The sequence below is a fragment of the Pantherophis guttatus genome, chromosome 4 (genome assembly GCF_059756535.1).
Source record: "Pantherophis guttatus breed Tessera chromosome 4, ASM5975653v1, whole genome shotgun sequence".
In the NCBI taxonomy this organism is placed as follows: domain Eukaryota; kingdom Metazoa; phylum Chordata; class Lepidosauria; order Squamata; family Colubridae; genus Pantherophis; species Pantherophis guttatus.
In genome coordinates, this window is record NC_142066.1 from 67,319,364 (window position 1) to 67,330,998 (window position 11,635).

Below are 11,635 nucleotides of genomic sequence, written 5' to 3' on the forward strand. Positions count from 1 at the left end.
AGCAGAGCTGCTTTATTATTATTATTATTATTATTATTATTATTATTATTATTATTATTATTATTTATTGGTTAATCTTTAGTGAGATTCACAGCCTTTGAGGCTGGTTAATAGCTCAGCAGCTCGAGTCCTAACCAAGGACCTAGGAACTGTTAAGGTATCGTCGGAGGATGTAAGCTGTTCTGAGTAAGGTGGTTTTTTGTAGAGTCAAAATGTTCAAGTCCGGCAAATTTAGAATTTCTAAATAGCGGGGTAACCCTTTGGGTATTGCTCCGAGGGCTCCAATTACAATCGGGACAACACACGATTTCTTTTTCCACAGTCGCTCAACTTCAATTTGTAAGTCCCGGTACTTTGTGATTTTTTCTTGCTGCTTATCTTCAATTCGTGCATCACCAGGTATTGCAATGTCAATGAACCATACTTTTTTCTTTTCAACTATTGTTATGTCAGGTGTGTTGTGGACCAAGTGCCTGTCAGTCTGAATCCTAAAGTCCCACAAGATCTTGAGTTTCTCATTCTCTAAAACTTTCTCAACCTGATGTTCCCAGTGGGTTTTGCTGTACTCAAATCCAAATTTCTGGCACAATTTCCAGTGAATGATTTTAGCAACACGGTCATGGCGTTGTAGGTAGTCAGTTTGTGAAATTTTGCTGCACCCACTGATCAGGTGGTCGACTGTCTCATCTTTCTCATTGCAGAGGCGGCATTTGCTGTTGGTGGTAACATGTTGAATTTTTGCCTTCATACAGTTTGTGGCTAGGGCTTGTTCTTGAGCTGCCAAAATAAAGCTTTCAGTTTCTTTTTTCAGTACTCCTGATCTTAACCAGTTCCAAGTTAGTTTCTGGTCAGCTTTGCCTTCAATACTTTTCAAGTATTGGCCATGCAGAGCTTTGTGTTTCCAATTTTCAGCTCGCTGCTCAATTACTTCTTTCTTATATTCTGCTTTTGTTTTAGTTGTCTTTAAAAGGCCTCCATTATTTACTTCCTTAATCATTGGTTCTTCACTTTTCTGGATGTAATCATTCAAGCTGCATTTTTCTTCTTCCACAGTCTGCTTTACTTGTAGGAGTCCTCGACCACCCTCTGCTCTTGGTAAATATAATCGGTCAACATCACTTTTAGGGTGCAAGGCATGATTCATTGTCATAAGCTTCCTTGTTTTTCTGTCCAAATTGTCTAACTCCATCTGGGTCCAGTCAATTATTCCTGCAGAGTATCTAATCACAGGTATAGCCCAGGTATTTACGGCTTTTAGGATGTTTCCTCCACTCAATTTGGACATTAATATCTTACGAATTCGCCGAATGTACTTGGCTGAAGTTAATTCCTTGACTTTATTATGCATTAAGTCAGAGGCTTCTAAAATCCCCAAGTACTTGTAGCCTTCTTCTGATTTTACTGCCTTTATCATTTCTTCATTCTCTAGTTCTATTCCATCCTCTTTTATGATCTTGCCTGCTTTGGTTGCTATTGTTGCACATTTGTCAATTCCAAACTGCATACCAATGTCTTGGCTGAATTCTTTTGTGTTTTCAATTAATAAATTCAGTTCAGCTTTTGTTTTACCAAACAGCTTCAAATCATCCATGTACATCAAGTGCGAGATTTTCAGTCCTTTCTTTGCAAGTTCGTATCCACAGTTCATCTTCTTCAAAATGATTGTCAGTGGTAGCATTGAGAGTATAAAAAGTAGGGGTGAAAGGGAATCGCCCTGGAAAATGCCTCGTTTAATTTCAACTTCACCCAGTTCTTCTTCATTAGCCATAAGTTTTGTTTTCCAGAGGTTCATTGAAGATTCCATGAATTTTTGTATGTTGCTGCTGATGCCTAATATTTCCAGGCATTTCTTGATCCAGCTATGGGGAACTGAATCAAATGCTTTCTTATAGTCTATCCAAGCCATGAACAGGTTGGTTCGTCTTTTCTTTGAGTTCTTTAGGATTAGCTTGTCGATCAGCAATTGATCTTTTGTTCCTCTTGAGTTTTTGCAGCATCCTTTCTGTTCTACAGGAAGCAAGTTATTTCTTTCCAGGTATCCATAGATTTGGTTTGCAATGATACCAGTAAGAAGCTTGTATGTTGTTGGCAAGCAGGTGATTGGCCTATAGTTTCCAGGGTCCTTTCCTTTTTCTTTATCTTTTTGGATCAAAAATGTCCTTCCAGTTGTCATCCGTCCATCATTTTCAGGTGTTTTTAGGATCTGGTTCATCTGGGTTGCCAATCTTTTGTGCAGACTTGTAAGTGCCTTTAACCAGAAGCCATGCAGCTCATCCGGTCCAGGTGCACTCCAGTTCTTCACTTTTCTTGACTGTCTTTGCACCATTGCTTTTGTTATTTTCACGTCTTCCATTTTATGCACTTTAATAGAGTCCTCAACCTGTTTGATCCATTTTGCATTTCTGTTGTGCTTCTTGTTGTTTTCCCACAAATTCTTCCAGAATTTCAGAGCTTTCTCTTTATCAGGCTTTTCATTTGTTGTTACTCCGTTTCCATTTTCTAAATTCTTATAAAACTGATGCTGATTTGCTCTGAACTGTGAGTTTTCCTTGAACTGAGTTACTCGGTTTTCATACCTTTTAATCTTTTCAGCGATGGCAACAACCCTCTGATTATTATTATTATTATTATTATTATTATTATTATTATTATTATTATTTTGTCTTTACACAAAAGGGGAAAAACAGACCAACCTACCAAAAAACAGAATTATAAAAGATGGATTAGGAATACAAATTAAAATAGGTAAGAAAATTGTAAGAGAACACCTGTCCATTCCAGATGAGTACAAATCACCAGGATCAGGTGAATGATACCCCAAGATTCTGAAGGAACTGACAGATGTGATCTCAGAACCACCAAATCATATCTTTCAAAGATTCTGGAGCACTGGAGAACTACTATATGACTGGAAAAGAGGTGACGTGGTTCCCATTTTCAAAAAAGAAGAAAAATTGATCCAGGAAACCACAGACCAATACCTGGAAAGATCTTGGAAAAGATAATCGAGCAACAGATATGAGAACATTTGCTACAACCAAGCAAAGTTATAACCAGAAGCCAACATGGATTTGATGAAAACAGATCATGCCAAACAAAATATTTTTTTTACAAAGATCCTTTCTTTATAACATATACTACCCACTTACTTTCTAGCAGCATTTACATTCTTGTCTTTCTCATGCTTAATACAGGCATTCAATTTATTTATTTATTTATATTTCTTTCTTTCTTTCTTTCTTTCTTTCTTTCTTTCTTTCTTTTCTTTCTTTCTTCCTTCTTTCCCCTTTCTCTTATTCTTGCTTTTCTTGTTTTATATTTTTATAAGTTTCTGTATTACATGTTGTATTATATTAAATATATATCAGGGGTGAAATGCTCCTGGTTCGGACCGGCTCGGGAGTAGTAGTGATGGCGGCGGGCAGTTCGGAGAACCGGTAGCAAAAATTCCTTCCCCCTCAGCCTCCAGCTTGCTTACGTTCACTCTTCGGACTGAATCCTGAGCCACTGGTTGCAACACCTGCCTTGCTTCGCTTGCTGTAATCCCTACAATCCATTGCATCAGCAAGCAACTGAATCTCCCTGCCTACAATCAAGCTCATCGGTGAGCATCTCTATCTGCCTGCCTGCCTGTAAGTTTTTTCCCCTTTGGGAGCTTTAAAAAAATAGTTAATTGGGGGGTTTTTTAGTTGTTCTTTTTTTAGACCTAGCCATTTAAAGTTTAGGAAGTTTTAAATTTAGCTGCTTTTATATAAAAATAAAAATAAAATAAAATAACATAATATTTGTGCAGCTTTCTGAGATTTTGTGTGTTTCTGTAGTGTTTCACTCTAACTACACAAACACACAAAATCTCACAAAGCTGTATGTGGAATTTGTGTGTGTGAATTTTGTGTAAAGTGTGAAAGTTGGTTTTTTGGACTTTTTGTGGCTGTGTGAGGTTCCTGCTTGTTGCAGGGGCCATTTTGGGTCTAGCACAGCTGCTTTTACATTGTGGTTGAGCCAGTTGTGTTGTATTTTGTAGGTTAAAAAAGGGCAAAGAAGTGATGTCGACTTGGCCACGCCCACCTGACCACCAAGCCATGCCCACCCAGTCACCTGACCACCAAGCCACACCCACTAATTAAGCCACGCCCATAGAACCGGTAGCGAAAATTTTTAGATTTTTAGATTTTAAGAGCCTTGGTAGTGTAGCAGACTAAAGCACTGTTAAGTGACACCAACTGCCTGCAATTACTGCAAGTTCAAATCTCACCAGGCTCAAGGTTGACTCAGCCTTCCATCTTTTCGAGGTAGGTAAAATGAGGACCCGGTTTGTGGGGGCTATAAGCTGACTTTGTATAAAAAAGAACACCACTTGGGGGGGGGGCGAAAGCCCTACTAAGCAGGTATATACAAAAGTATGAAGGCTATTACTTAACGCCTGTAGTACAGTGGACTAAAGCACTGTTATTAACAGACTAACATCTGCTGCTTGCAATTACTGCAAGTTCAAATCTCACCAGGCTCAAGGTTGACTCAGCCTTCCATCCTTTCAAAGGTAGGTGAAATGAGGACCCGGTTTGTGGGGGCTATAAGCTGACTTTGTATAAAAAAGAACACCACTTGGGGGGGGGCAAAAGCCCTACTAAGCAGGTATATACAAAAGTATGAAGGCTATTACTTAACGCCTGTAGTACAGTGGACTAAAGCACTGTTATTAACAGACTAACATCTGCTGCTTGCAATTACTGCAAGTTCAAATCTCACCAGGCTCAAGGTTGACTCAGCCTTCCATCCTTTCAAAGGTAGGTAAAATGAGGACCCAGATTGTGGGGGCAATAAGCTGACTTTGTATAAATATACCAAAGTTTGAAGGCTATTGCTTAATGCATTGTAAGCTGCCCTGAGTCTCCGGAAAAGGGGGGCATATAAATTGAACCAACCAATCAATCAATCAATCAATCAATCAATCAATCAATAATAGATTTCACCCCAATATATATTCTATTATAAACATTGAAACATTTGTATGTTGCAAATATTGTAACATCAAAACATTATATAATAAAAGTATTAACCAACCCAGGATTTCTAACCAATTGTTTCCTGAAACTTCCTAGATTTCACAAAAGGAAGAAACCTTGAGCACCTATATCCAAAAACAAGCTAATTTTTTTTGAAGGAAATGTTCTTAAATATATCTGGGAGTTGAGCTGGGAAAAGTCTCAAAAATACTAGTATTATCCAGCTGTAGCTTTCACCTAACAACATATGGGCTCACATAGTCTGCATGAATTACAATCTTCAAAGATAGCCTCCCTTTGGATTTGGTCCTCCAAACAATAAAAATGTAAATAATTGTTGATATGTCCTCCCACTCCAAAAAGGACTGATCACCCGTAGAAACTGAATGAAGTCTTTCCTGACTAAGTCTCCACTATCCATCAATACTCCTGACTCCAGGAAAAATTCCTAAATTGTAGATCTGCTCTTTCAGGGAAATGCAAACTCATCCAGAATCAAAACCAAGACAGGCAGACAAAGTTATTTTGTTTGGATTCATACATTTTTTGTTTCTTCCTATTCAAAGTTTTTGTGCATATATTTGACTTGTGGTAGACATTTATATCAAGATATTATTAGCATATGCAGACACTGCGCTTTGAATCAATGAATATCGTTTCCCAGAAGATTTATATAGATATAGAAATGCAGAAGAAAGGGCGAGCAGGAGGGCTGCGACCTGGAAGCAATCTCTGGGTTGATCTTTCCTTCCCTTTTTCCTCCTCCTGCACCACAAGAAACCAATTCAGGAAGGAGCAGAACCACTGCTTTATACCACCCTCCATTGCCAAACCCTCCACTGACTGAAAGGGATCCGAATATTTTATTTCATCTATGGCACCAAGTAATTGCAGCCTCACTTTTAGAAGACAGGGCAGAAGCATGGTCGGACTTAGGGAAAATCTTTTTGGCAGAGGAGCACACCATTTTCTTCTTCAAGATGGCCACTACTATTCTCTTGTCAAGGAAGCCTTGACTAGGCTTTAATCATCCATGTCATGAAAAGGAACCAAACAAATCTCAATTGATATTACAAGGTGTTATCCCAATCAGTACTTCTGGTCATGTCTATGCAATGTTCAGGCCCAAGGAAATATGTTATGTTATGTTATGTTTATTATATTTGTATACTGCCCTTCTCCCGAAGGACTCGGGGTGGTGAACAGCCAGCAGATAAAATACAGAAAATACAAAAATTAAAACAATATTAAAAACCAATTAAATTAATTTGGCCCTCAGTTAAAACACCCCCATATTAAAACCCATAATTTAGCAATTTAAAATTAAAGCAATTTAAAAAGTATGGTCAAGTCAGCCCGGCTTGATGAAACAAAAACGTCTTTAAGGCATGGCGGAAAGTGCACAGATCCGGGATCCACTGTATCTCCAGGGGCAACTCGTTCCAGAGGGTAGGTGCCCCCACAGCTGACATTGTTTGGCCGACGGCACCCTGAGGAGCCCCACCCTGAGGAGCCCCTCTCTGTGGGAGCATACTGGTCAGTGGGAGGCTACTGGCGGCAGAAGGCGGTCTTGTAAATACCCGGGTCCTAAGCCATGGAGCGCTCTAAAGGTGGTAACCAATACCTTGAAATGTACCCGGAAGACCACTGGGAGCCAGTGCAGCTCGCGCAGGAGAGGTGTTACATGGGAGCGCCGAGTCGCCCCCATCACCACCCGCGTGGCCGCATTCTGGACCAGTTGGAGCGTCTGGGTGCTCCTCAAGGGGAGCCCCATGTAGAGAGCATTACAGTAGTCCAAGCAGGACGTGACGAGGGCGTGAGTGACATGCATATGGCATCCCGATCCAGAAAGGGATGCAACTGGTGGATCAAGCGAACCTGATAAAAAGCCCCCCTGGGCACGGCCGTCATATGCTCTTCCAAAGACAGCCATGTATCCAGGAGAACACCCAAGTTGTGAGCCTTCTCTGTGGGGGCCAAAAACTCACCCCCAAAGGTCAGCGATGGTACCAACTGACTATATCAGGATGCCGGAAGCCACAGCCACTGGGTCTTGGATGGGTTGAGCCTGAGCCTGTTCCTCCCCATCCAGATCCGCACGGCCTCCAGGCACCGGGACATCACATCAAGGGCATTGTTGGGGTGGTCCGGGGTGGAAATGTACAGCTGAGAATCATCAGCGTACAGATGACACTTCACCCTGAAACCACGGATATCTCATCCAGCAGCTTCACATAAATGTTGAACAGAACGGGCGAGAGAACCGACCCTTGCGGTACCCCACACACAAGGCACCTCGAGGTTGATCTCTGTCCCCCTGTCAACACAAACTTGACCGGTCGGAGAGGAAGGAGGAGAACCACCGCAACATGGTGCCCCCTATCCCCAACCCCTCCAGTTGGCGCAGCATGATACCATGGTCTATGGTATGCCGAGAGATCTAATAGGACCAGGACAGAGGAACAACCCCTGTCCCGAGCCCTCCAGAGATCATCTAGCAATGCGACCAATGCCGTTTCCGTGCTGTGCCCAGGCCTGAAACCTGACTGGAATGGATCTAGATAAACCGTTTCCTCCAGGAACCGGGGAAACTGTTGCACCACCACACTCTCAACAACCTTTGCCACAAAGCGAAGGTTGGAGACAGGACGATAATTTGCTAATATAGCTGGGTCAAGGGAAGGCTTCTTAAGGAGGGGCCTCACCACCACCTCCTTCAAGACGGTGGGGAAGTTATCCTCACTCAGAGAAGCATTGATAATCCCCTGGAGCCAGCCTTGTGTAACCTCCCAGGAGGCCAGTACCAACCAGGAGGGACACGGGTCCAGTAAACATGTGGGCGTGCTAAGCCTGCCCAGAATCCTGTCCACGTCCTCAGGAGCCACAGGGTCAAACTCCTCCCAAATGACATTCTCAAGGCCGCCTCCGTCACCCCACCTGAAGTTACCCAGTCAGAGTTCAATCCTTCCCAGATCTGAACAATTTTGTCATACAGATATTGCACAAAGTCCTCAGCTCTTCCCTGTAAGGGGTCTTCCCTCGCTCCGTGATGGAGTAGGGAATGGGTCATCCTAAACAGGGTGGCTGGGCAATTGTCTGATGACGTGATAAGAGCAGAGAAATACTCAGATTTCACCACTTTTATCGCCACTAGGTAGGTCTTAATATGAGACCTCACCAGTGTCCGGTCGGATTCGGATCGGCTGGCCCTCCAACCGCTCTCTAGGCATCTTTTCTGGCGCTTCATTTCCCTGTGCTCCTCAGAGAACCAGGGAGCCATACAGGATCAGCACCGGGTCAGAGGCCACAAAGGCATAATGCGATCCAAGGCTCCGGCGGCCGCCCTATCTCAGGCAGCTATCAGGTCCTCGATCGAATAGTGAGTCAGAAACTCAGGGAATGGCCCAAGCTCCCTCTGGAATCCATCAAAATCCATCAGGCACCTGGGGTGGAACCATCTAACTGGTTCCATCTCCTTGAGGCGGGGGGCAGCGGTACAGAAGTCCAGTCGGAGGAGCGAATGATCAGACCATGACAAGTGTTCGATGACTACATCCCCTATATCTAGATCATTCAGCCACTGACCTGAGATGAAAATCAGGTCCAGAGTGTGTCCCCCCGTGTGCATCGGGCCATGAACTACCTGGGTCAAGTCCATAGCCATCATGGAAGCCATGAACTCCCGAGCCGCTTCCGACGTCTCGCCGACAGACGGCAGGTTAAAATCCCCCATGACCATAAATCTGGGGGTATCCACCGCCACCCTGGCTATCACATCGAGCAGCTCGGGCAGGGCTGCTGCTACGTGGCAGGGAGCCAGGTATGCAATCAGCAGGCCCATCTAAACCTCACGACCCCACTTCACAAGGAGGGACTCATATCCGGCTATCTGAGGAACAGTGGCCTCCCTCGGACTCAGATCTTCTTTAATAATAACCACCACCCCACCACCCTTACCCTGAACCCTCAGGGTGTAATTTCACTGGCAGGATACTGCACAATATCACACAGTGGTCTCTAGATGGATTATTCTGTTCAACTTTCAACAAAAGTAGCAGGATACTCTGAATAGGCCCACTGGGGACATTAAGCTAACATAAGAGGATAAATGTACTGACCATTCAAGATCTTCATGCAATTTGCTCTCCTCAGCCCAAAAGTGAGGGTATTTCAAGGAGGAGTGTTTATTTATTTTTTATTTATTGGAATTTGTCAAACAAAAATGAGAACAAGAATAAGAGAATAAAAATACAATGACAGGGATGATAGGCATGTTAGTGCAATTATGGACACCCCCTCTACTGACCACTTAAGTATGACATAAGGTCCACGGAAGTCAATTTGTGACTGAAACTGTGAAAATTTGTAGCTGATACAACTGAATCAGGTAGGGCATTCCAGACTTTGACAACTCTATTACAGAAATAGTATTTTTACAGTCAAGTTTAAAACGATTTACATTGAGTTTAAAGCAATTGTTTGTGCGTGTATTATTGCGATTAAAGCAGAAAAAGTCATTTACAAGTAAAACATTACTATGTATAATTTTGTATGCAATACCTAGGTCTGACCGCAAGCGATGCAGTTCTAAATTATCCAAACTGAGAATTTCAAGGCTAGTAGCAGAAAAAGGCTCTTGTGTACAGAAGAGTGCAAGACTTTTCCTGTGAAGTACTTCTGAACCCGCTCAATTGTACTGATGTCAGATATATGGTGGGGATTCCAAACAGTTGAACAATACTCTAAGATTGGTCTTGCATAGGTTTTATAAGCTCTAATTAGCAATACAAGGTTTCCAGAAAAAAAACTTCACAAAATTAAGTTCACAACTTTTAATGCTTTTTTAGCAACACTGTTACAGTGAGCTTTGGAGCATAAATCGTCAGAGTTAAGTACACCTAGGTCCTTAACAAAGTGAGGGTCATTGCTAGATCAGTGCCACCTAGCTTATACTTGACATTCTGATTATATTTACCAATATGTATTTGATTAGAGCAACTTGAAGTTGCCAAAAGATGACCATTCAGACACATAATCAAGATCACTTTGCAAAACAACAGAATTATCTGTAGAATTGAATAATTTTATGTCATCAGCAAAAAGAATGCAATTGCATAAATCGTTGATATAGAGAAGAAAAGTGTGGGACCTAAAACACTGCCTTGCCGAACACCACTGTTCAGAGATTTGGCATGTATGTTGCTTATTTTGGGGCAAACAAATACTGTTTTAGGATTTTTACCTGCTGAGCTGCACTTGTGGTTAATTTTTAGTTTATGATAGACTAAGATGCCTGGTTTCTTTTGAAAAATAGTACTTCCAAATGGGTCATAATCAGCTTATCTAGATTATTAATACTTTTGGCAGATTTACTTTACTTCCTTCAATGGGCCTTAATTACCTCATTGTTTAATGACTTCTGCAATGCAAAAGGTCATCATTTGCTAACAGCACTCACAGCTGAGAAGGAATTTCACTTGATAAAAAGCCTCCCATGGTGGACTGATATATGGCAAGATGAATACATTGTGATTGAAATATCATTGAGATCCATTAATATAATTAGCATGTATATACAAAATTATTACAATGTCTTACTCATTAAATCATCTGTGGTTGGAAGCAAAGGAATTCTGCTTTTTGTTATCATACTTAGCTATTCAGAATATCAAGGAAAAAATAAATAAAATGGCCACTAGTTGTCATAGAATAATATTGCTGAATTATTAACAGTTTTGTGGATAAAGCTGTTCACTGAATTTTGATTAAAAAATTAGGGAAATTGTCACATCTTCAAATAATCCTGCATTGATTGGGATAAAGATAACAATCCATTGAGTCAAACTCAACTTCTAGCAACTCCATTGAAAACAATCGGGATGGGGTTGGGATGACAAATACAGAACAACAGAAATTCTTACCAATGCCTTTTTCAGGATTTTCTTTCCTTTCATTTCCAATCTACCCCATAGCTCTTTTCACAATGATCTCTCATCCAAATGCTGCCAAACTTGCTTAGCTTTTCTGGAAAATGGGATAGACTTTGAAAATAATTAGGGGGCAAAACTGTAGAAATAAACATCCACATAAAAAGGAATGGAAGCAAAAGCAATTGAAATAACAGCGAATGAATTTACATAAGGTATGTAATTATGTTTTGGGATCTTATTTCCTCTAATATCCTCTGCATGGAGCACACTCAGGCCTGCTCTACCCCAAAAAATATTCCAACATTCATGTCATAAATGCCTCTGTGCTCTGCATTGCATATCCTAGGAATGGTTTCCTATATCATCAAGTGCCTCATGCCTTAGACTGACAATGGGACAACTAGGGGTGAAATCCAGCAGGTTCTGACAGGTTGTGGAGAACCAGTAGCAGAAATTTTGAGTAGTTCAGAGAACCGGCAAATATCACCTCTGGCTGGCCCCAGAGTGGGGTGGGAATGGAGTGTTTGCAATATCCTTCCCCCAGGAGTGGGAAGGGAATAGGGATTTTGCAGTATCCTTTCCCTGGAGTGGGGTGGGAATGGAGATTTTGCAGTATCCTTCCCCTGCCACACCCACCAAGCCACACTACACTCACCAAGCCACACCCACAGAACTGGTAGTAAAAAAAATTGGATTTTA

General features: G+C 41.7%; 1 pseudogene; it reads right to left on the bottom strand.

The window, feature by feature from the left end:
* LOC148114142 (uncharacterized) overlaps positions 1 to 8,442 on the bottom strand; it is a 29,111-nt pseudogene extending 20,669 nt beyond the window's left edge.
* Positions 8,443 to 11,635: the final 3,193 nt, after the last annotated feature.